Genomic DNA, 22,249 nt, shown 5'->3' on the forward strand with positions numbered 1-22,249 from the left:
AGTTCACATCCGCGGTTCATCACATTTTTGAGTTAAAACAGTGAAACAATCAATTTTCCGGCTATATTGAGGTCCAATTCTATCATCCTCTATCCGTTTTATTCAAGCTTAATGTTAAATGTTTGTTTGGTGATATGATCGTTGTTTGTGTAGTTGTTTTTCATAGTTTTGAATTTGCTCATTTAGTTATCTGCACGTATGTTTACTCGAATTGGTTATAGCTGAACATGATGTCGTCACAATATAGATATTGGGTTGCTATTCATCAACTAAACTACGTCAAATTAGATTAAAGGGGCTCGGGTGTGCATTTCATGTGACCCTGCCATAATTTTGAATAATAATAATAATGAAATAAACATGTTATAAATCCGGGTGTACATTTCATGTGACCCGATTCTCATTTCCAACAAGGTTAAATAGAACGTGACGTGAACCACGAGTGCATTTCATGTAGCTGGGCTTACGATGTGTTTTAAATAACCTTGAAATTTCCTGAAATATTGAAAGCGGCTAAAAAGTTAAAAATGCACAATAGGTTTAAAATGTAAAAGATCAGATAATTAGGCCAATAATAATAGTTGAGCGACCGTGCTAAAACCACGGAACCCGGGAATGCCTAACACCTTCTCCCAGGTTAACAGAATTCCTTACCCGAATTTCTGTGTTCGCAGACCATAAATAGAGTCAATCTTTCCTCGATTCGGGATTTAAACCGGTGACTTAGGACACCATAAATTATCCCAAGTGGCGACTCTGATTTTTAAATAAAATAAACCCGTTTCGATTGTCACTTAAATTGGAAAAAACTCCCTTATACCCCTTCCGGGGTATTAAAAAGGAGGTATGACAGCTCTGGCGACTCTACTGGGGATAAGAACCCAGAATCTCTGGTTCAGGGTTCAAGAATTCGAGCTTAGAATAATTGTTATATTTGGCTTTATTTATTATCTGGTTTAATTTACATGTTTGGGCCTAATGTACTAAATGTTGCTTTTTACCACTTTGATTGGACTGTATATAAATTGTTAAGAAACCCTCCTCTCTCTGAGCCTTCTAAATCATCTGGGAAGTGTGCACTTCGTGTGGCTTCTTTTCTGTTAGAGTCATATTCCAATTTTAGAACGAGGTTCGGACAAGTTGCAAAGCCGGTGAAGCTTCTGTATTCCCGGTACGCTGCCCTCCCCCCTCCCCCCGGCTCGAGCTGTCCGCTCGGGTAAGCCAGGTCTATAACAAATAAACCCAGGTTTTTAAACCTAGAATAACATAGCCTCATGCCGGATCCCTAGTAGGAACGTTTGTTGCATCACGTGCATTTGACTTAGGGGACTCAACACAGGGGTTGGGTCCGTCTATGACAACTGTACCCAAAAATAAAAGGTTATCCTGTTGCATCTTATGTGCTACATGTTGCAATTTTCAAGGGTAAAAGGGGTCATTTGGCAGACCAATGAGGTTTGAGGATAAATGAGAAAAAAATAAAAGAAAAGAGTGTGAAGTGTAAAAAATAAAGCAAGTATGGCCCATTTATGTTTTTCTTTCACTTTTCACATTTTTTAAGAAAAAGACAAAAAAAATGAAAAATAAAAAACCCAAAAAGATTTTGCACTTTCCCATCATTTTCCAAAAAAAAAATCAAAAAAGAGGAAAAAGAAAATTCAAAAAGAGTTTACATGTTTCATCATTTTCAAGGAAAAGACGAAAAATATATGTTCTCTAAATTAGTTGTTTTTTTATTTCTCGCCAGTATCCAATCGGCCCGAACTACGCATACCTGATTCTCGTCTCTCGGGGCGGGATACGTAGGCAACCCAAATAGGGTCCGGTCTTCCTAGTGAATCTCAAGTTCTTGGCTTCGCGGGGTCTTAGCCAAATCTTACATTTTTAGTCACTTTTAGCCACATAGGTTAACTTTAGAAAAATAGTCACAATCATATCTTGCATGTGTCCAACAGGAAGGGTTATTGTCTCACATAGCGTTCTAAGTCTTTAACTTTATTTGGTCTTAATTTTCTGATACAGGTGTGGATTTACTTACCGGAGTTTGAGCATGACAGAGCCCCAGGACCATCTAGTCAGGATCGCTCATTCAGGAGTGGATTAAAAGGAGATTTTCTTTTCTTTTTTATGTTTTGAGTCCATTTTTCTTTTTATGTCGTCTTTTACCTTCTAGTTTTGTATAGTAATGTCGAGTTTTTTCATTATTATTTTACTTATTATTTTTTTGTATTTGAAAAAGTATGTTATAAATCAAAAATCCAAAAAAAGAGATGTTGCGTTTTATATTTCTGTTAGAAGTTTTCTTTATAATACTAATTCTAGGAATAAAAAGAAAAAAAATCCGTTGAGGTGGTTTTCCTTTATTGAATTAATATCTATAACTCAAAATAAAAAATTACTTTTATATTTTCTTTAGTATATTAAGACTAAAAATTAAACCAAAAAAAAGAGAAGAGAATTTTCTTTTAGTACCTCTTTAAAGGTTTTCTTTTAAGATATTAATTTCAAAAATCCAAAAAGATTTTCTTTTGAGGTTCTTCTTTGAGAAATTAACGAAAAATAAAAAAAAAAATCTTTTTGGTTTCACTAGAACTTTAGGATATTGTACATAGAAGAAGAAAAAATATATTTTATCTTTTGTTTATCTCTAAAATTTCTTCCTTAGGTAATCAAAAACTGAAATCCAAAAATATTTTTTTATCTTTTTCATTCCTTGTTTCGAAATCTTTCTTCAGGATATCAAGTGAAATTCAAAATATTTTTCTTTGGTTCATTCTTTAAATTTTCTTCCTAAACAAAAAGAAAAGAATCAAAAAATAATTTTCTCTTCTAGAATTTTTCCTTAATAATTTCCCATAGAATATTTGTTTCAAAAAGAAAAAAAAAAGAGAAAAAAATATATGCTTGAGTTTAGATTAGGTTATAGAACATTAAGTCTAGAAAATTCAAAAAAAAAAAAAAAGAGATTTGTTTCTTTTATTTCCCTTTTCTCGTCAGAGTAGTCTTTAAGGTAAAAAAAAATGAGAACATTAGTTTGTTTCCTTTATTCCCGATCTTCCCGAACTATGCAAAGATCTGATTCATGCGCCGTCATGATACGTAGGCAACCTACATAGGGTTCGATCGAATCATTTTTTTATTTTATTAAAAGAAAAAGGAAAAAGAGGAAACAAAAAAAAAGAAAAAAAAAGAAGTAAAATTATGGGATGTGAGAAATGAGAGGAAAGAAAAGAGTGATAATTAGAAAAAAAAAAAAAAAGAGGAAGGAAAATGAGCGAGCCAAGAAGTGCCAGAAAAGAAAAGAAAAGAGAAGATTGAAATGAACAAATTGGGATGATGCCAAGTGACCTTGTGACCCTCGAAGTCATTTTGAACCGTTAATTGTTGCTAGGTGCATTGCACACAATGTGATATTTGCAGCTGTTAAATGTCCTAACGCTAACGTGATGACCTCATTTTGTTTCCTTTTTGGTATCTCCATTGAGCAGAGGGGTGGTTGGTTTGTGGTTCTTAACACAAGGTCAAAGAGCAAGGTAGCCATGGCTGGCAAAGAGTTGGACACAGGGGTCATTGATCCGTCTAAGGGAGTTGTTGAATCAGAATCTGAGTTGAAAGGGGAGGTCCAAATGTTGAAACAACAGATAGCAGAAATGTATCAGTCTTGGATCAGGGGGAATCCTCCACCTTCATTCCCCACTAACTACACTGAAAACCCTGCAACTATCCCACCACTATCACGAATCCAGATTCTCACTGCTGCTGATATCTCCCCACAACTTTTTCACACTCCACCCCCCAGAACCACCTCATATCCCGCTCCTTTGACCACTCATGCTTTTGTAGCTCCTACACCAGCTACTTTTCCTCGATCCTCTAACGAGATTGTGCTCAAAGTCCCTGATGCCCAACACTATGCTCCAGAACCAACTTCCAAGGTTTCGGATCCCTACTCTCACACTCCTCATTTTGAGCCTCCCGGTGAAACTGAAAAGCCTGCTAAGATAGTGGAGCAAGATGAGATATCCAGGAAGGTGAAAATCTTAGAGCAGTCTTTAAGAAACATGCAAGGGATAGGGAGCCAGATGAGCGTGGCTTACAAAGACTTGTGCTTGTTTCCTGACGTCCAACTGCCGCTGGGTTTAAGATGCCAAAGTTTGATTTGTATGATGGGCACGGAGATTCCGTAGCCCATTTGAGAGGTTACTGCAGTAAGATGAGAGGCGCCGATGGGAAAGAAAAATTATTGATGGCGTATTTCAGTCAGAGTCTGAGTGGAGCAACTCTGGAGTGGTACACCCGCCAAGATCCTAACAGGTGGTACACGTGGAACGATATGGCTCAGGCCTTTGCCAGGCACTTTCAGTACAATATAGAAATTGTCCCGGATCGCATGTGCCTCGCCAACATGGAAAATAAGCCTAATAAAAGCTTTAGAGAATACGGGCTCAGATGGAGAGAGCAAGCTGCCAGAGTCAATCCCCCGATGGAAGAAAAAGAGATGGTCGAGTACTTTCTTCAAGCTCAAGAGCCAACTTACTTTGGGCATTTGATCACGGCTGTGGGTAGGCTTTTTAATGATGTGGTAAAAATGGGAGAAATGGTAGAAGATGGGCTGAAGTCGAGCAAGATCATGAGCTATTCTGCTTTAAAATCCACAACACAAGCAATTCAGAACGACACAGGAAGCTTGCTGGGTCAAAAGGAACATGATGATGTTGCCATGGTTGTCTCAGAATCAGGACATGGTTCAACGGGTCCGCCTCACCAATATACTCAGCCTCAACCCCAACCCCAAACCTATCCCCGAGCTCCACATCCACCTCAGTAGTATCCTCTGAACAATGTCCGGTCATCTGTCCAACCACCAAGTCACTCCTTATGGCGAGCGCCAGCACCGCATAATGCACTCTTGCCTTCACAACATTTTCGAGCACCCAACAACCCTAGAAAACAGGGGCAGGGAGGGGAACAAAGGCAAAGAAATAGTTTCACGCCAATCAGGGAGTCCTACACAAGCTTGTTTGAAAAGTTAAAGCATTCTGGCCTGATTGAGCCGCTCCTTGGCTATACTCCAGACCCATATGCAAAAGGTTTTGATCCTACTGTACGATGCATGTACGACTCTAATGTCCAAGGGCATAGCTTTGAAGATTGTCGTGCTTTGAAAAGGGAAATAGAAAGAATGATTCAAGAAGGGGTAACTGTGATCAAGGACAGTGACAGGGAGCCTGCGAATCCTCTTGGGAACTTGCCGACTGAAGTTAATGATGTTGAAATTGGTAATGGTCTTGGTGATATTGATGTGGAACTCAGTGGCTAAGATGTCGAGCTTGGTAATTGGAAAGACGCTCCTTTCTTGGTTAGCTGGGGAAGAGTCTTGGTGGTTTATTTTGTTGTCATTTCTGTTGTCCGGGTTATTTCAGGGATGTAATCCGGATATTGTCTTGTGACTCAAACCCTTCTATCCTTTTATTTTGCCTAGTTTGTTTAGTCGTAACAGCTCGTTTAGTGTTACTTAGGTTTTCCCAGGGCTGTAACCCTTGTGTATTTTGCTTGTTTTCTTGTTTAAACCCTTTCACCGTCTGTCTAATGCAATTTCCTGTTTTCTGTTATTTCTAGTCAGTTTGTTTAGCTCTCTTTTCCTTTTATAGTCTTTTCATGCTGATTCTAGTGACATGACATGCATGCGTAATTCTCAGCCTGGTCTTAAAAGTTAGTATAATCATGATACAATGAAATAAGTTTTGAAGATGACATGGACATTTGAGGGAAATAAGTAAAGATTTGGATATTTTGAGATCATTTAAAGCCCGAATTGTGCGAAACTGGGGCAGATAGAACATAAAGAAACACTATTGAAACGCATCCTGTCGCATCAGGTTGAAGCTAAAGGCAAGTTTGCCCCAAATTGGCAGGGGCCGTTCGTGGTAACGAGAGTGTTGTCCAATGGTGCTTTGTATTTAATAGTTAGAAGGCAAATGTGTGGATATGGTTATCAATTCTGATGCAGTCAAAAGATATTATGTATGATTTCTTTGGTTTGTTTAATTGTATTGTTTGTATTTGGAATGCTTTGAAGATTGGAATGACGAAGACATTTTATTCTGCTATCTAAACACTTTATCCTTTGTTACCCATTTGAGCCTTATTTATTTTCTTTCATATCCCTCTTTTGGAATCAGAAGCAGAGTTTAGAAATATTATACAAAATAAAAAAAAGGGAGAGAAAAGAGAAGAAAAAAAAAAGAAAAAGAGAAAAAGAGAAAGAAAAATGGAAAAAGAGTAAAGAAAAGAAAAGAAAAGAAAAAAAGAGAGAAAAGTACAAAAACAAAGCAATTCCTATGTCATGAACTACATTTGACATGATTCCTTTTAAGGATACTGTTGGCCCAAGTTCAGGTGAAGTTTTGAAGAATGACAAATGAACTCAGTCATGGACCAGGTCCATCATGTGAGGCACAGTATTTATCAGCCTATACATGTGAGATGCACGTGAAGGAGATAAGTCTTAGTGATCAAGCAGCAATATCTCCTGAACTGATCGAAAAGGTTGCATATTGGATAAGGAGTGAAAGTCTCCTTATGAGAAGAGAACACAATCCGGACAAAGGATAGGGTTGGAGTTTGTATTGTTCAAGGACTCAACTTCGATGGAAGATCAACAATTGAGTCTTAATCAAACTCTAATTACTAACTCATTAAATAACATTGGTTGTTCTCTTTTACAGCATTGCACAAACGCAGAAGTTAAACTAAATTGAGAGCAAAAGAGCGAGGCAATTTTGCAAGCAATTTATGTGAGATTCAAGTGTGCATTCCTGAAGCTACTTGGACAAGATAGAAGAACCAATTCCATTGTGTCTTTCTTTTATTCTAGTTCAATTGTAGTAGGTGATTTAAACTTGTACCTTTCAGCTTTCATAGAAGCAATTGTATTAGGTACTTTGAGTATTCAAGTTAGAGTTAACTTGAAGTTGTCGCAACAGTTGAGGCTGTGTGCCACAATGGGATTAGAGTTTAATCCTTAGGTTTACAAGAGTTTTGTAAATGTTGTTTTGGCTCAGTGATTTTAGTGGAAGTTTGGGAAAATCCTACTGAGTAGTAGGTCGTGGTTTTTTCACCTTTTGAGCTAGGTGTTTTCCACGTAAAATCTCTATGTTCTTTATTTTATGTACTTTTAATTCCGCAAACAGTAGTAATAAGTACACCTAGAAGAACCAGGTTCTTCTAGAGCGAAAATTGAGTACCACACAAATCACCACCCCCCCCTCTTCTTGTGTGGTATTGACGTTTAGAACATCAATTGGTATCAGAGCAGGTTATCTTTGAAGAGGCTAACACCTTAGGAGAAGATCAACATGAGTGCACCACCTGGGAACTGGGAAGGGCAATCCACTGCTAGGCCTCCACTTTTCAATGGTCAGTACTATTCTTGGTGGAAGAACAGGATGAGGGATCACATCATAGGGGAAGACTATGAACTCTGGGACATAGTCACTGATGGTCCCCTAGCAACCACAAAGAAGAATGCTGAAGGAGTTGATGTGCCAAAGACAAGGGCTGACTGCACTGCTGAAGACCTGAGGAAGTGGGAGAAAAATGCTAAAGCCAAGAAATCGCTTGTGTATGGACTAGGTCCTGATGAGTACAGAAAAATCCAAAGCTGTACCACTGCTAAGGAAATCCGGGACACCTTGCAAGTGGCTCATGAAGGAACATCTCAAGTGAAGAGGTCTAGAGGAACACTGTTGTATTCTCAATATGAGAATTTTGCTATGAAGGAAGGAGAAACAATACAAGAGATGTATACTAGGTTCACTACATTGACAAATAAACTTAAATCTCTTGGAAGGATTATTCTTGAAGAAGACAAGGTTGAGAAAATCTTAACAAGGGTTCTGCCAGTCTCATGGGAAAGCAAAATCACTGCTATTCAGGAATCAAAGAATATTGCTACCCTCAGGCTGGATGAACTAATTGGTAACCTCACTGCATATGAATTGAGAAGGCAAACCATGAAGATGGATACACCCAAGAAGGAAAGAAGTCTGGCTCTCAGAATTACTGAAGGTTCAGAGCTAGAGGATGATGAAATGGCTATGATCACAAGAGATTTCAAAAAGTACCTTATGAGAGGAAAGGGTTCTTCAAGAGGTACAACCTTCAACAAACCAAGAGCTCCTAAGAAACAGACCAATGAAGGTTGCTACAAGTGTGGTAAGACTGACCACATGATCAAGAACTGCCCTCAATGGGAAATTGAGTGGAAGAAAGAAAGGGTTGAACGAAGGAACAGGAAGAAGGAACAGGTTCAACCAAAAAGGAACAAAGGCTCAACAAAGGCTATGGTTGCTGCCTGGGGAGAAACATCAGATGAGGACTCAGAAGATGAAGCTGAAGAAGAACAGGCTCTTATGGCCATCGGAGATTCAGATGATGAACAAGAGGTAAGTATTCTTCATCTCAAAGACAAAATTAAATTTCTGTCTAAAGAAAAGCTGGCTGAGCTATTACTAGATTTCATTGATGAGTCTGAGACAATTAACAATGAGAAGGAAGAACTGTCTAAGGAATGTGTGATCCTAAAAGCAAAATGCAAAAGCTTAGAGTCTAGGGCTAATGAGTGTGATAGCAAAAATGCTGAGTTGAAGAACCAGGTTCTTGAACTTGACACAGTGTCCTAAAACTTAGGTCTGAAAACTTAAAATTGAAACTAGGAACTGGAAAGAAGAAAGCTGATCACACATATCTCACTCTAGAGGAAAACTTAGGAAAAATGAAGGATGAATTGTATAAAAAGGATGAACTAATTAAAGTCCTAAGAAGATCTAGGAAAAGTGAAACATGAACTAGACAGAACTTGCAAATGGAACAAGGCCTCTGATGCACTCTCTTGGTTGCAAGAGCATCACAATAGCAACAAAAGAGGACTTGGCTATGGGACTCAAGCACCAAATTGGGACCCTAAAAGCAAGTACCTACACTTCCTTAGAATAAAATATGCACACACTGTGGCAAGACTGACCATTACAAAAACGAATGTAATGCAAAAGTAAAGGCCAGTCAAAAGAACAAAGCTTTTGTTCAAGAGAAAAGTAAGCTGCCCGGATGGGCAAGAAGGAATTTGATTCATCCTTTTGACTATAGAAAGGGACCCAAACTAGTTTGGGTTCCTAAGACTAACCCCTGATTTCTTTTGTAGGTCCAAGTGAAAGGATGCAGCCAAATATGGTATATGGATAGTGGTTGCTCAAAACATATGACTGGGAACAAGGACCAGTTCCTTTCACTTGAGAACTTAAAAGGAGGTAATGTCTCCTTTGGTAATGGAAAGAAAGGTGAGATCATTGGGGTTGGAAAGGTAGGTAAGACAGATTCTCATTCCATAGAGAATGTCTACTTGATAGATGGCTTGAAATATAGCCTAATAAGTGTGTCACAACTGTGTGACAGAGGTAATCTTGTAGCTTTCACCTCTACCAAGTGCTTTGTGATTAACCTTACCACTAACAAGGTTGTTTTGCAGGGAAAAAGAGTTAACAATATTTACATTGTANTTTTATTAGGTATTCTGCTTTCCCTGCTTTTAATTCTGATTCTATTCTTGTTTCTTTTGTTTTATGTTTTGCTTATCTTTTTGATTCAGTATGTGTTCTAGCAATTTTAATAATTAGTGTATATATTTGACTGTCAACGCATGATTTTAGCCTTTAATTCAATAGTTCGATTCTTGAATGTGTGTTAGCCTGTCTCGATAATTCTTTGCAATTCGATTCTGCTTCATTTTAATCTTAGTTAATTGTTGTTTCAACCCTGTTCAGATACTGTTTGGTTTGATTAAATCACTGGTTTGATTAAATTTTAGTTTAATTCAGTAGTTAGGGTTGATTGATTGGTTATAGCTGATTTAGATTAAATAAGGGTAACTATAGTCAGTACTAACTAAAGTAAAGGGGTTTGGGTTGGTCAGTAATTCCAAGGGAGTTTTGAGGGTAGTTCAGGTATAGAAAAGGGTACTTTCAGCAGATTTGGTAATTTTTGAAAAGGGGTAAGGATAGAATAGGGATTGTAATGGGTGTAGGACTTTCTAGAATAGACTTTAGTATAGTTCTCAATAAAATGGGTGTTGTTACTTGGGTAATAAGTCTTAAAATTAGGGACTGAAAGTTAAAAGGAGAGGGACTAAAGAGAAAAACAAAAATCTGAAGAAAGCTTTACATTTTTTACCTATAAAAGGCACACACATTGCCTTGTTTAGCAAGTTTTGGAGAAGTTTAGACCCCTGAAAATTCCAAAAAAAAAAAACCCTTCCAACTCTTAATTTCCCCCAAAAAATGATCCCTGCAGATTTGATCTTCAAAATCTGAATTGCAAATTCTAAGAAATTCAAAAAAAAAACCTGAATTCTATAGTTAAAATTTCTGTAGATCTTCATTCCTTCCAAAGAAAAATACCAAAAAAAAAACAAACAAAAATACAGTAGAAAACTCCTAAAACATTGTTTCAATTGATCCCTTTAGGTTGATTTTGAGTTCTAGACTTTAATTTTCATCCTTGGGTAAACATTGAAGTGCTGAAGTAATCTGGGTATTCCTGGCTCAATTTCAACTAAGTTCGAGTGAAAATCAGTGGCTTTTGTGTCATTTTGTCGCTGTATTCTTCTATCTTCCATCCCTGGGCGTTGTGGCTTGATTTGGGTTGAAAATCAGCCTTGTGTGAGCTGTTTTACTGCTGATCGTGCTGCTGTATACTGTTGTTGCATAGCTGACCTCAATCTTCCTTTTTCACTTTGTTCCAATTCCAGGTACATTCCCTCTGTAGCCTCCAAGCATTGGAATTGAAGTGAAACATTTGTCAATCTATTCTCCTCATTTAGTTTCATGTTGTGCTTAGCTAGATTTAGCAATGTATTTGTTCCTCCATGTGTATTCGACTAAGGATTAGTAGAATTGTGATGCTATGGTTATTGTATGCTTGGATTATTTGTATGGGACTGTTTAAATAAGGACATTTTGGATTTGGTTAGCATAGATCCCTTAGCATAGACTAGGTTTGTATTCAATACAGTGTTTTGTAACTCAAAGTGTAAATACAAGCTTGCATAGACTAGATTTTGTCAACTATAATATAGAAGTCAAAAGAGATGCATAAATAACTCAAGTGTAAGCTTTGTTTGCAATCGGAATCGTGATTAGAGAGAGTGTCATAGGCTTATGTACCTGAATCTGAAATTTACAAGTTTAAATCTGAGGTCACGCTATTTGTCATTTATGCCTAATGTTATATGTCCAGTTAAATTTTAGCCCAGCTTTGATTAGCCTGCTAATTCTCAAATGAAGTATTAGGAGATATGTAGATACACAGATTAATATCTAAATACGAAAAGGGAAATAATTGCCTGGAAATTGCACTTCTTTATTAACAGTGGTTTCGATTTTGGGCTTATGACTGCGTGGGCCACGAATAGGCCCAGCGCCTGCCCAGACCCATCTGGGGCTGCCCGTATCATTTGGACTGGGCTCATTTGAGCCCCAATTGGACGATTCCCTGAAAATGAACTACCCAGCTTATGCGACTGAACTGCTTCATGTCTGGGCCAATTTTTAGGCCCAAAAATTGTTAGAAGTTGAAAACTCCTTTAAGAATTACATTAGGGATATGGGGTATTAATTTGCAATATAAATTTAGGTTTTCGAGTTAGGTAGCGGGTTCAAATTAAGAGGGTCCTCCTTTTGTTTGAATTCGGACTTGAACTTGAGGCCCGAATTTATAAATGCAAATTAATTAGGCCCTTTTAGAGACAAAATAAATAGAAAAATCATAGTTTGCTTTAGGTTGGCCTTTAAATGAGCCTCGCCAAACAAAATGCATAAATTGCGGGGCCCTCATTAAATGCTTAATTAAAAATGCTTAGAATTTCGGGACGTGCCATTTAGCGAATTTTCATGACCTCCCGCAAAGTTAATCACACGTTAGTCACTTTAAGTGCGTTCTTTAATAATCTTACCTTCCTAAACTCGGGTGCGCATTTCATGCAACCCAAATCCAAATCCCAAAACGTTGAATAAGAGGTGTTGAGGATCCGGGTGCATTTCATGTGACGTGATCCAAAAACACGCTCTTAAACGGCGTTCACTTTCGTAAAAAACAAAATAAACTAAAAGCGGTAAATAATCTTAAAATTGCACTATAGGTTTAAATATGTATAAAAACCAGATTTTAGCCATTTATAATAATTTAAGCGACCGTGCTAGAACCACGGGATCCGGGGGTGCCTAACACCTTCCCTCGGGTCAACAGAATTCCTTACACAGAATTTCTGGTTCGCAGACTCCAATTGGGGAGTCGAAATTTTCCTCGATTTGGGATTTAAATTAAATCGGTGACTTGGGACACCAAAAGCCAATCCTATCCCAAGTGGCGACTCTAAAAATAAATAAATGATCCCATTTCGAATAATGTCACTTTAAATGGAAAAACTCCCTTATACATTTATCATTCGGGATAGGTGTGTAAAAAGGAGGTGTGACACTTACTTCTTTCTGCTTTTTCACAAAAGTTTTTGGGAGGAATTCGCTTTTTGATTTCTGGTTTCTTTCGAGTCAAAATATGACCTGAGCTGAAGCTAGTGTTGCTTATTACTGATGCATCCTTGTTGTTGGCTCTACTGTTTCTTGTTGTTTCCTGTTTGAGTTCAGAGATTGATTTCCTTATTTTGTTTGTTGTATTCAGGTATGTATGTTGAACATCTCTTGACTATCGAATCTTGAACATGAAGCCTTGGATCATTTGCCTCTTCATTCTAAAGTGTCATATTGACTATGTGGATTGATTTTTATGTTCTGATTTTGTTCTTGTTTTCCTTACTTTGTTCTTTTTTTTCTTCTATATTTCCTTTTAGCAAGCTATAATCTAGCTTTGAATATATGTAGTAATTATCCGATTTTATGTAGGATTGAATGTTGTAAGGATTTTTGAAGTTTAGCTTGATTGTTAAAGGATGATGGCCAAATATGAACTGCACGTTGATGTTTGGGGAATTATATGAGTATATGATTTTTATTTTCTCAAGGATTTGATGTAAAGCTCCTGTTTAAATTTATGTCCAGTCAGTCCTGAGTATCGTTTTCTGCTTCTTTTACTTTAGCTATGATGATGTCAGATTGCTAGGACTCAAGTAGTATGATACCAAAATATTTAAATGGATACCATTCAAGTTTGAATTTGTTTGAATAAGAATGCATGGGTTCATGTAATAGTTCAAGTCTATTCTCACTATGTGATTAATGCATGAGTATTGCTATAGTAAGGGAATAGGTTATAAAGTTAGTTGGACAATTCACTTGTAATCTTGTCATGCTTCAATCTAAATGAAACTTTTTCATTGACTCGTTGCCTCTTGGGTCTGTTGCTATAAATTTGCTATTCATTTATTAGTTAGTTACAAGTGACATTTTGTTGCCATTGGACCTAAAGAACAGAACAAGGCTTTATAAAACTAAATAAGCTATAGGACAATGAAGATTTCCTTTGTTGTGGGCCAGAAGGGAGCTAGTTGGGCCTAACCCAATTCGAATGGGGTAGCTTGGTCCAGGCCAGGCTAGAAAGCGCCCAATCTTTGTTGCTTTTTTTTGGGTTTGATGTCAAGCCCAACGACATTCAGCAATTGTGATTTTAAATGATGCAACAGGTTTCCTATTTGGGCCCAACGGCTCAGAAGTTTAAAGGCATAGCCCGATTTTAAATACTTTAGTTGTAATATAGCTTATCATCAAACTTTGAATTAGCCTTGAGAATGCGAACCTCAATGCATTTCCTTTGGAACAAATTGAGGTGAGTCATCTTAATTAAATCACTTATGGCCCTCACAAACATTATAACTAGATATTAAAAATGAATATTCGTAGAAAAACCTTTAGGCGCGATTTAATACACCATCGTGATTGTGTACACGTTCGTGTGATATAATTACTATTTTAAAAACAAAATCGGAGTATGCGTTCGTGCAACTTCGACTAAACCCTTTAATAATAATAACAAAACGTTATTAATTGTGGACACATTCGCGTGACATGATTTTTGACACGCCAAACAAACAGGTACACGTGCGCGTGACCTGTTTTAAAATAATTTCTTAAATTAAAGAGGCAAATGCACATAGGTTCTAAAATAAGTAATAACACAATCTGATTAAGCCAAGTATGATCAAAGCGACCGTGCTAGAACCACGGAACCCGGGAATGCCTAACACCTTCTCCCTAGTTAATAGAATTCCTTACCCGAATTTCTGAGTTTCACAGACATTAAACCAGAGTCAAATCTCCTCGATTCGGGATTCTAAACCGGTAACTTCGGACACCATAAACTATCCATGTGGCGACTCTGATCTTCAATAATAATCCCGTTTCGATTGTCACTTAGTTTGGAAAAACTCCCTTATACCCTTCCGGGGGTAGTAAAAGGAGGTGTGACAGTGAGTCGACTTGTCCCGACGACGGATCTCATTCGGCGGCGTTCTTGAGGGTCTAAGTCGACGTTTAAAAAAAACCAGAAATATGTTGGACTCTTCCTGATGACTGATCTTCTAGACAGTTGTCTTGAGGGAAGTAAGTCTAAAGAAAAGACCAAAGAGATTTTCTGTTTTTAGGTAGTGTAGTAAATCCCCCTTGGTTTTTCTTTGGGCCGCGGTTCTTTTCCAAGGGTTTTGCTTGAACCGGGTGTAGTTAGTTTTTGTTTATTTTATTTCTAGTTTTTATTTGGTACTTATGGGCTATGAGCTGAGATAGGAAGAGAATCCCTTAGCGTTGTTACACCTGAACACAGTAGACACTAGAGTGTGACGCTTAGTCTCAGTTGTTAATTCTTGTTAGAGTGCCTTAAATTGTATGTTTGTAACTGACTTGAGTACTCAAATGAGAGTGTTTTGATAAGCCAATCTGGAGTGAGTCATGTGCCATGTGTGTGTGAGTTGTATTGTATTCTATGCTCTGCATTTGATGTCTAGAACTTGCCCTGTGTGTTTGCAAAGCAAAATAGTAGCTTTATTCAGTCTTAGAAGTGATATAGGCATTTCTTTGTTAAGCCAGATATATAAAGTAGACCCACCTAAATGCGATATATCGTAGTTAACCCCGTTGAGCCTATAAGCCTGTTTCTTTGGCAACCACATTACAAACCTTACCCAATTGTTTGAACGGCCCATATGTTTGAACCCCTTTACCTCCCATGAGCACTTGAATGGTTATGAAATATGCAAAAGTTAAAGTGTGGGGTGGTGGTTTGATTTTTGAGTGGAACCAATGAAATAGAGAAAAAAGGTGCAGTGTCTTGAAAAATGAAAGAATAAGCGCCACTTAAAGAAAAAAAGAAAAAGAGAAAAGAAAATAAGTAAATGTAGTCCTTGATAAGTGATGACTTGATACAATTGCACCTAAAGGAGTTTGGGGTATTATAAATAGAAGTGTGGTGAAATGTCTGGTCTAACATAAGTATGGTTCTGAATGCGAAAGTGATTGTATTAAAAGTGCTTAGGGAGGTTAGTCACTATATCCAAATATATCCTACCCGTCCTGTAGCCTACATCACAACCAAATGAAGTCCTAATTGATCTGAGACTGAATGAGCTCGATTAGTAGAGTAGTACACTACGGGCAAGCCTATGGTGCATCTTTGTGGCATATGAATGTTATTTCTGAGAGTGAGTGAATTTTGTCTATCTGGGTTCCTAATTGTTCTTAATGTTATTACTTGTGGAACTACTCTCTTGTGGGATGTGAGGGCATTTGATTCACGAAGGAAAGGTAAGTCTTGACCTCTGTATAGAGTAATTTGAGTAAGTATGAATATTGCACGGCACATGAGAGTCGACTCTTGAGGCAAAGATGTTACACTACTAGACGCAACTTTGGTGATATGTTCTTGGTGTGATACGTTAGGGAAAAGCTTGGTGAAGGAACATTTGTAGAGTATGGCGGATTGCTCGGGGACTAGCAATGATTTAAGTATGGGGTGTTGATAATAGGCTAGATTCATGTAGTTTGGTGACTATTTATGCCCCAACTTGACTATGCTTCACTGTTCTAGGAAGGTTAAATGACGATAAAATGGCTCTAATTGTGAATTTTATGTTTTGCAGGAGCAAGTCATGCTTATAAGGACTTAGGACAGTGTTTGGAGCTAAATTAAAGCAAGGAAATCCCCTCGGAGTTGAGTACGTGTGAAAGAAGAAAGAAAAGAAGAGATAAATAGCTGATCCACTCTAGCGTGGGCCAAGCGCGGCCTTAGCGCGGCCACGCTAGAGCAGAAGAAACGGGGCAGTGTTGAAGTCGATATGCGCGGCCCAAGCGCGGCCGCGCTAGTCCAGGAAGCAGCGACAGTGTAGAACGCCATTTGCGCGGCCCATGCGCGATTCGAGCGCGGCCGCGCTAGTCACTCTGAAATGCAGAAATTTTAGGGGTAAACTTGGAAGTTTAGGGGCAATTCCACTAAACCTATAAGAGGTCCAGATCGCCCAAAAAAGATGATATCAAGGTTTTTATAGTTTTGTTCAAGGCAAGAAGAGGCAAGAGGCAAGGAGGATAATTCGACATCGAGTTCTACCTTTCTTCCTTTTGTTTTTATCATTCATGATGAATTTTGCTGTTGTTATTATGAACACAATTGTGAGTAGCTAATTATTTAGTGTAAGGTCTTGATGGAACCTGTTGAGGGATGAACTTCTTGTTGTGTTAATATAGTTTGCCCAGTTTAATATCTATTTGTTCAACTACGTTCTTGTTGTAGTTAATTGATAGGATCCTCAATTAGCTGTGCCTATTTAATATGTATTACTGGAGAGAGAGTGCATATTTAGGTAGTTGTTGAACAACACCACTCCCAAAGTATATGAGGAATCAATAACCGAGGGTTTAAAGGTGGGATTAGGGATAACGAAACCTTGGGTGCGATCTAAGTGAGCTGTAATAAAAGCCAACTAGCGTAACTCGGAAGAGTCCGTCTAGTAAATTGTCGTAATTACTCGGGAGAGATTTACGGTTGTAAGAGTGCTCATGATCGATAGAGACGATTAGGCAAATCTATACGAAACATAACGGGAAGGGATTCCATCAATAGGGAAAATCACAACCTTAGATCCTTCTCTTATTTGTTTACAACTCCGTCATAGTTAGCTTTTAGTTTACTTAATTTTATTCAGTTATAGTTAGTAGAAATATCACCAAGTGTTATTCAAAATATCTGGGAAGTTGATTACGGAGAATTCAGTGAGTCTGACAAAAGTAATTGGTAGGTTAATTCCCTGTGGAATTCGACTCTAGGCTAAATACCCGAATTATATTTGCAATGACCGCTTTGTCCTTTTTATAAGGCATAGTTGGGTGTGATCAGTTGTCGGATTTTATGAGTTTTTGTCGAGTTTCGAGGCGTGGGCCCGGGTGTAATTTTTGGACGGATTTGGGATTTGATTTAGGATTCAATCTTATGATTTTGAATTGGTACTTTGGGCTTTATTTGATGTATTTGAGTCGATTTAGCTAGCTTCGAGCCGTTCGGAGGTCGCTACGCGCGCGAGGGCATTCTTGGAGCATCGCTTGGCTTGCTCGGTATTGAAATTGGCTTGTTCGAGGTAAGTAACTCTTCTAAACTTAGTGCTGAGGGTATAAAACCTCGCAATATGCGATATGTGATTGGTATCGAGGTGACGCACATGCTAGGTGACGGGCATGTGGGCGTGCACCCTGTGAATTGGGACTCTGTTGTTCCCATGGCACTGTATAGTGGCCCTATTTTTGTTGATATCTGTGTTTTTATCATATGATAAAGTAATTGAGTTGTCAATCATGCTAGATATTATGTTTTGGCTTTATGCCGATACTGTTGAGACCCATAGTGGCTGTTTCTTGCTGTCATTTCATAGATTTCGTTGATATTTTGTACTCAGTCATATTCATGCATTCATATTAAATCTCAGTCTCAATTGTTATTATTGATATATCATATTATTGTTGTCGGGCTAGTTTCGTGATATTGTGAGCCCGTGAGTGAGACTGGAGAGGTTAATGACTAAGTGAGGCCGGGGGCCTGTTTGTGAGGATATTGATACCATAACACGTGAGTTGTTCGTGCAGCACGTGAATTGTCCGTGCGAATCCAGATATTGATATTATAGCACGTGAGTTGTCCGTGCAGATTATAACGCTTGTGCTGTAGGAGCCCCTCCGGAGTCTGTACACCCCCTAGTGCAGTCGACCATAAATATGTGTCGATCGGGCTGCACGCTGCAGCAGTTATTGTACAACGCTGAGTGATTGAGGTTGCTAAGCATTGAGCATAGTGAGAGAGAATAGATTGAGTACTCTGAGAGTGTGAGTACATGATTCATCTCTAAGATACATGGCATTTGCATGCACACATGACATACAGGCACAAAGATGCATTTTTCCTAAGCCTGTCAAACGGGCCGGGTTGACCCGTTTTCGGACCGGGCCAGATCGGTTGAAGCCCGGCCCGGACCGGACCGGTAGTTAGGGGGCCAGGGGGGTTGGTCCGTTCACCAAAAAAGATCCGAAACCGGACCGATCAGACCCGGTCAACAAAAATTACTATTGAACCGGTTAACCGGCACGATCCGGACCGGTTTAACAGCTAGAAATCTGATTTCTTTTTAATTGTCATATGGCCGTTGCCCAACGGGTTGATTGCAACAATAGTCTTTTTTTGGGCAATGTTTTTTATAAAATAACACTTTTAGTAATTACTAATTTAGCCCTTTGAAAAACTATAAATACACCCCCCCTCTTCTTTATTTCTTCACTCATCTCTCATATCTGAAACTTAAATTCTCAATTCAAGTTAAATCATGCCCCGTACTTCTAGAGTGCGCTCATATATTTGGGAACACTTTGAGGTGGTAGAAGAAAATGAAGAAGTTCACAAAGTAAAATGCAAGAACTATGGTCTAGTCTTAAATCTTTGTCTAAAGTGGGTGGGCACAGGCTGTTTAAGGAGGCATATGAAGAGTTGTCTTAAGCGTCCTCCAGAAATTCGTATTTAAGTTGATTTGAGACAATTTGTGTTATTTTAAAATTATTAGACATATTTATGCTTAATATTTTAGTTTGTAAGATTAATTTGAAGTTTTAATATGAAATGAAAATTTAGTTTTACTTTTTTTTTGTTAATTTAGTTGTTAAATGTAAAGTTTAATTTGTAAGTTTGAAATAATAAAAGAACTTGCAAATTATAAGTGCAATATTTTTCCATCTTCATTGTATTCTATTATCTTACATTCTTAATGAAATATTCAAAATTTCAAATATAAAGATTTTAAAGTCTTTGCATCCTTTTGTTCAAACACTCTTTTTATAATATTGTTTTTTTGTTTTATATTTTTACTTTATATTAATATAAATTACGATAGTTATACAAAATACAAATATAAAAAAAATACTAACCCGATCCGGCCCCTTGGACCCGTAACACTTCCGGTTTATTTTTTACCCGAATGGACCCGGACCCATGAAGCCCGATTTTGAATAACCCGTAACCGCCCCAGATTGGAAATCAGTCTGTCACCTTTTTTCCCAACCCGGCCCACCCGTTAAACACCCATAATTTTTCCTCATGCTATATAGTATCACGCCATTCATGACTTTTACACATATTGATATGTGGGTATAGAGAGGTATTTTGCACTTGTTATATGAAAAGAAAATGAAACTTCTTACTTATTTATTGAAAGGATATTGGGAAAAATCATAGTTTTCAAACTTACTCGTACTTTTGGCATTTTCGGCAAAAGAATTGAGTTACACTAAGATATTTGTAAAGCATGCCTATTTTTTTCTAGAACTGTGAATGAGCTGAGCATTTTCCTTCTAAGATACCCCTTTTATTACTTGCATTATGTTGTTATGAACTATTATAGAATACTGGTATTGGAACCGATCTTGTGATAGCTCGTCACTACTTTCAACCTAATGTTAGGTTTGTTACTTACTCAGTACATGGGGTCGGTTGTACTGATACTACACTTCTGTACCTTGAGTACAGATGCTAGCTGCTGATGTTGCTGCGTTCGATGGGAGCTAGATTGAAGATGTACCTGCGTCCCGGTTGTAGCTGCCCTTGTTCATGGTAGTTGTAGGTCTATAAAACTTTGTTTATGTACTTTTCAAACAGACGGTTTATTTTTTTCGTTTCAGCTTTGTAAACTCTATTCTTAGAAGCTCATGATTTGTACTACGAGTCCTTGGGGAAAGTTTAAGATTCAGATAATTCCTTTGTTTGATTGTCTCATTACTATTATTGAAATTGGTCAGTTATTAGTTGGCTTACCTAGCAGATTGGGTTAGGTGCCATCACGACTAGCGGATCTTGGGTCGTGATAATAACCAACAATAGAAAACAGGAAAAAGAAAGGAAAAACTCGTGGTTTAATCTTCCTCCTTGCTCCTAGTGTATTCTTGCCTCCAAAGGTGTTGTGTAAACCCTAAAGTAGTGTCTCCTTTCCAAATTTATGTTTTAAGATGTATTTATATGACCTAGGTAGGGTGGAGGGCCGTCCAAGATAATCCAAAATTGGATAGGAGAACTAGAGGGCGCGTCTGCCTTCGCGCAGCACGCCACCATACACGCGAACTCAGCTTTTGCAATTTTTTCAGTTCGCGAAGTGATCCGTACCTTTGCTTCGCTTTGCTGTTTTGTGCCTTCGTTTTTATCCTTTTTTGCATCCGTTTTCGTGTCACGCACGAAATTGGACGAGCTCCCAATTCTTTCCACCTCTTCTTTTTGTGTCGAATTGTCTTCTTTTGATCATTTACCATCCAAACACGTTCCTACACATTAGAAACACATAATGAGCAAATTTCACTTTAAAAATCATGTAATCTCCCGCGGCCCACGCAAGAATTAATATGCAAATATTCTAAAAAGGATGCACTTTTCATCATTTATCAAATGTCTTGGAGTTTGAATTTGAGGTTTAAACTCTAGGACACCGCGTCTTGAAGTTTGGGCGAAATTGACTAATCTTTAAATACATTATAAACTATGAATATATTTTAAAGAACATGATTAAAAGTAGCCACGTGGTGTCATTTCCACATTATATAGCTACTTATTGTACGACATTAGGAGGGCTTGCCGATTCGTATTCACACCATCACTTATTAAACTCTTTTTAACTTCAAAATTTGATAAAAATAATTGATTGTATTAGGAACTATTTTTGTAAAAAAGATTTCATTTATGGATTGACGATGCCACTAGTATCATTTAAGTTAGGTGACCGAGTGAGCAACAATGGTCGGAAGTAGGGGTGCTAATGTATATTTAAAAACCGACTAAATCGATGGATTTGTATCGCATCGAACTCATTTTTTTGATTTCTTTTAACAAAGTCTTAAGTTTGTATGTAAATTATAACTGTAGGGTAGTTTTTTATTTTGTGAAAACAAAACGAAAAAATACTGAACCGTACCAAATAAATTTTATATAGAAAATATTTTTATATATTAAGTTTAAAAATAATAAAGCATTAATTTTTTTTTTGGGCAATGGAATTATAAAAATGGTTAAAAGCCAACGACTAAATAAATTCAAAATCCTAATTCCCAAAACTATTATGCTACTCCTATTGAAACTAAATTATTTTTAGCAGATTCGCTAGCAAGACAGAAAATATTCTAGCGATTATGAGTAGCAAATTGTAATGTATTGAATATGTTTCCTTTCGTATGATTTAAATTAATCTTTTTGAATATTTGATCTTCTATATACTTTATTCTTGAATCCCAACTTAGTTAATATCTTTTCATTCGTGTGATTTATATTTTCTTTGTCTTTGCTTAGTTTCTTTCATGCTGCTGTAGAATAGTTGATGGATCTAATACTATGATCATCTTTCATATTTTTTTAATTCATCACCCTTTAAACAGTATAAATATATAGAGAGATTTGCGAAACCCTATAAAAATCCGTATGTTATTGCGTTCTAATTCTACTAGTAATTTTTACCTGACATGTAGAAAAATAATGAAGATTAATCGAATCGCACCGATATCGAAGAAAAACCGACACGATTGGGATAGTTTTAAAAAATCTAATTTTGGTTATCTATCTATATAGAATAGGAGAAGCAAAACCACTACATTAAGACAAGTGTTTTAACCACAAAAAGCCAAGTGGCATTGTTAAGACAAAATAAACTACTTTTCTAACTAACTTTTTATTGAATTTTAAATTTTGAATT

Source organism: Nicotiana attenuata, unplaced genomic scaffold, assembly GCF_001879085.1.
Source record: "Nicotiana attenuata strain UT unplaced genomic scaffold, NIATTr2, whole genome shotgun sequence".
NCBI lineage: Eukaryota > Viridiplantae > Streptophyta > Magnoliopsida > Solanales > Solanaceae > Nicotiana > Nicotiana attenuata.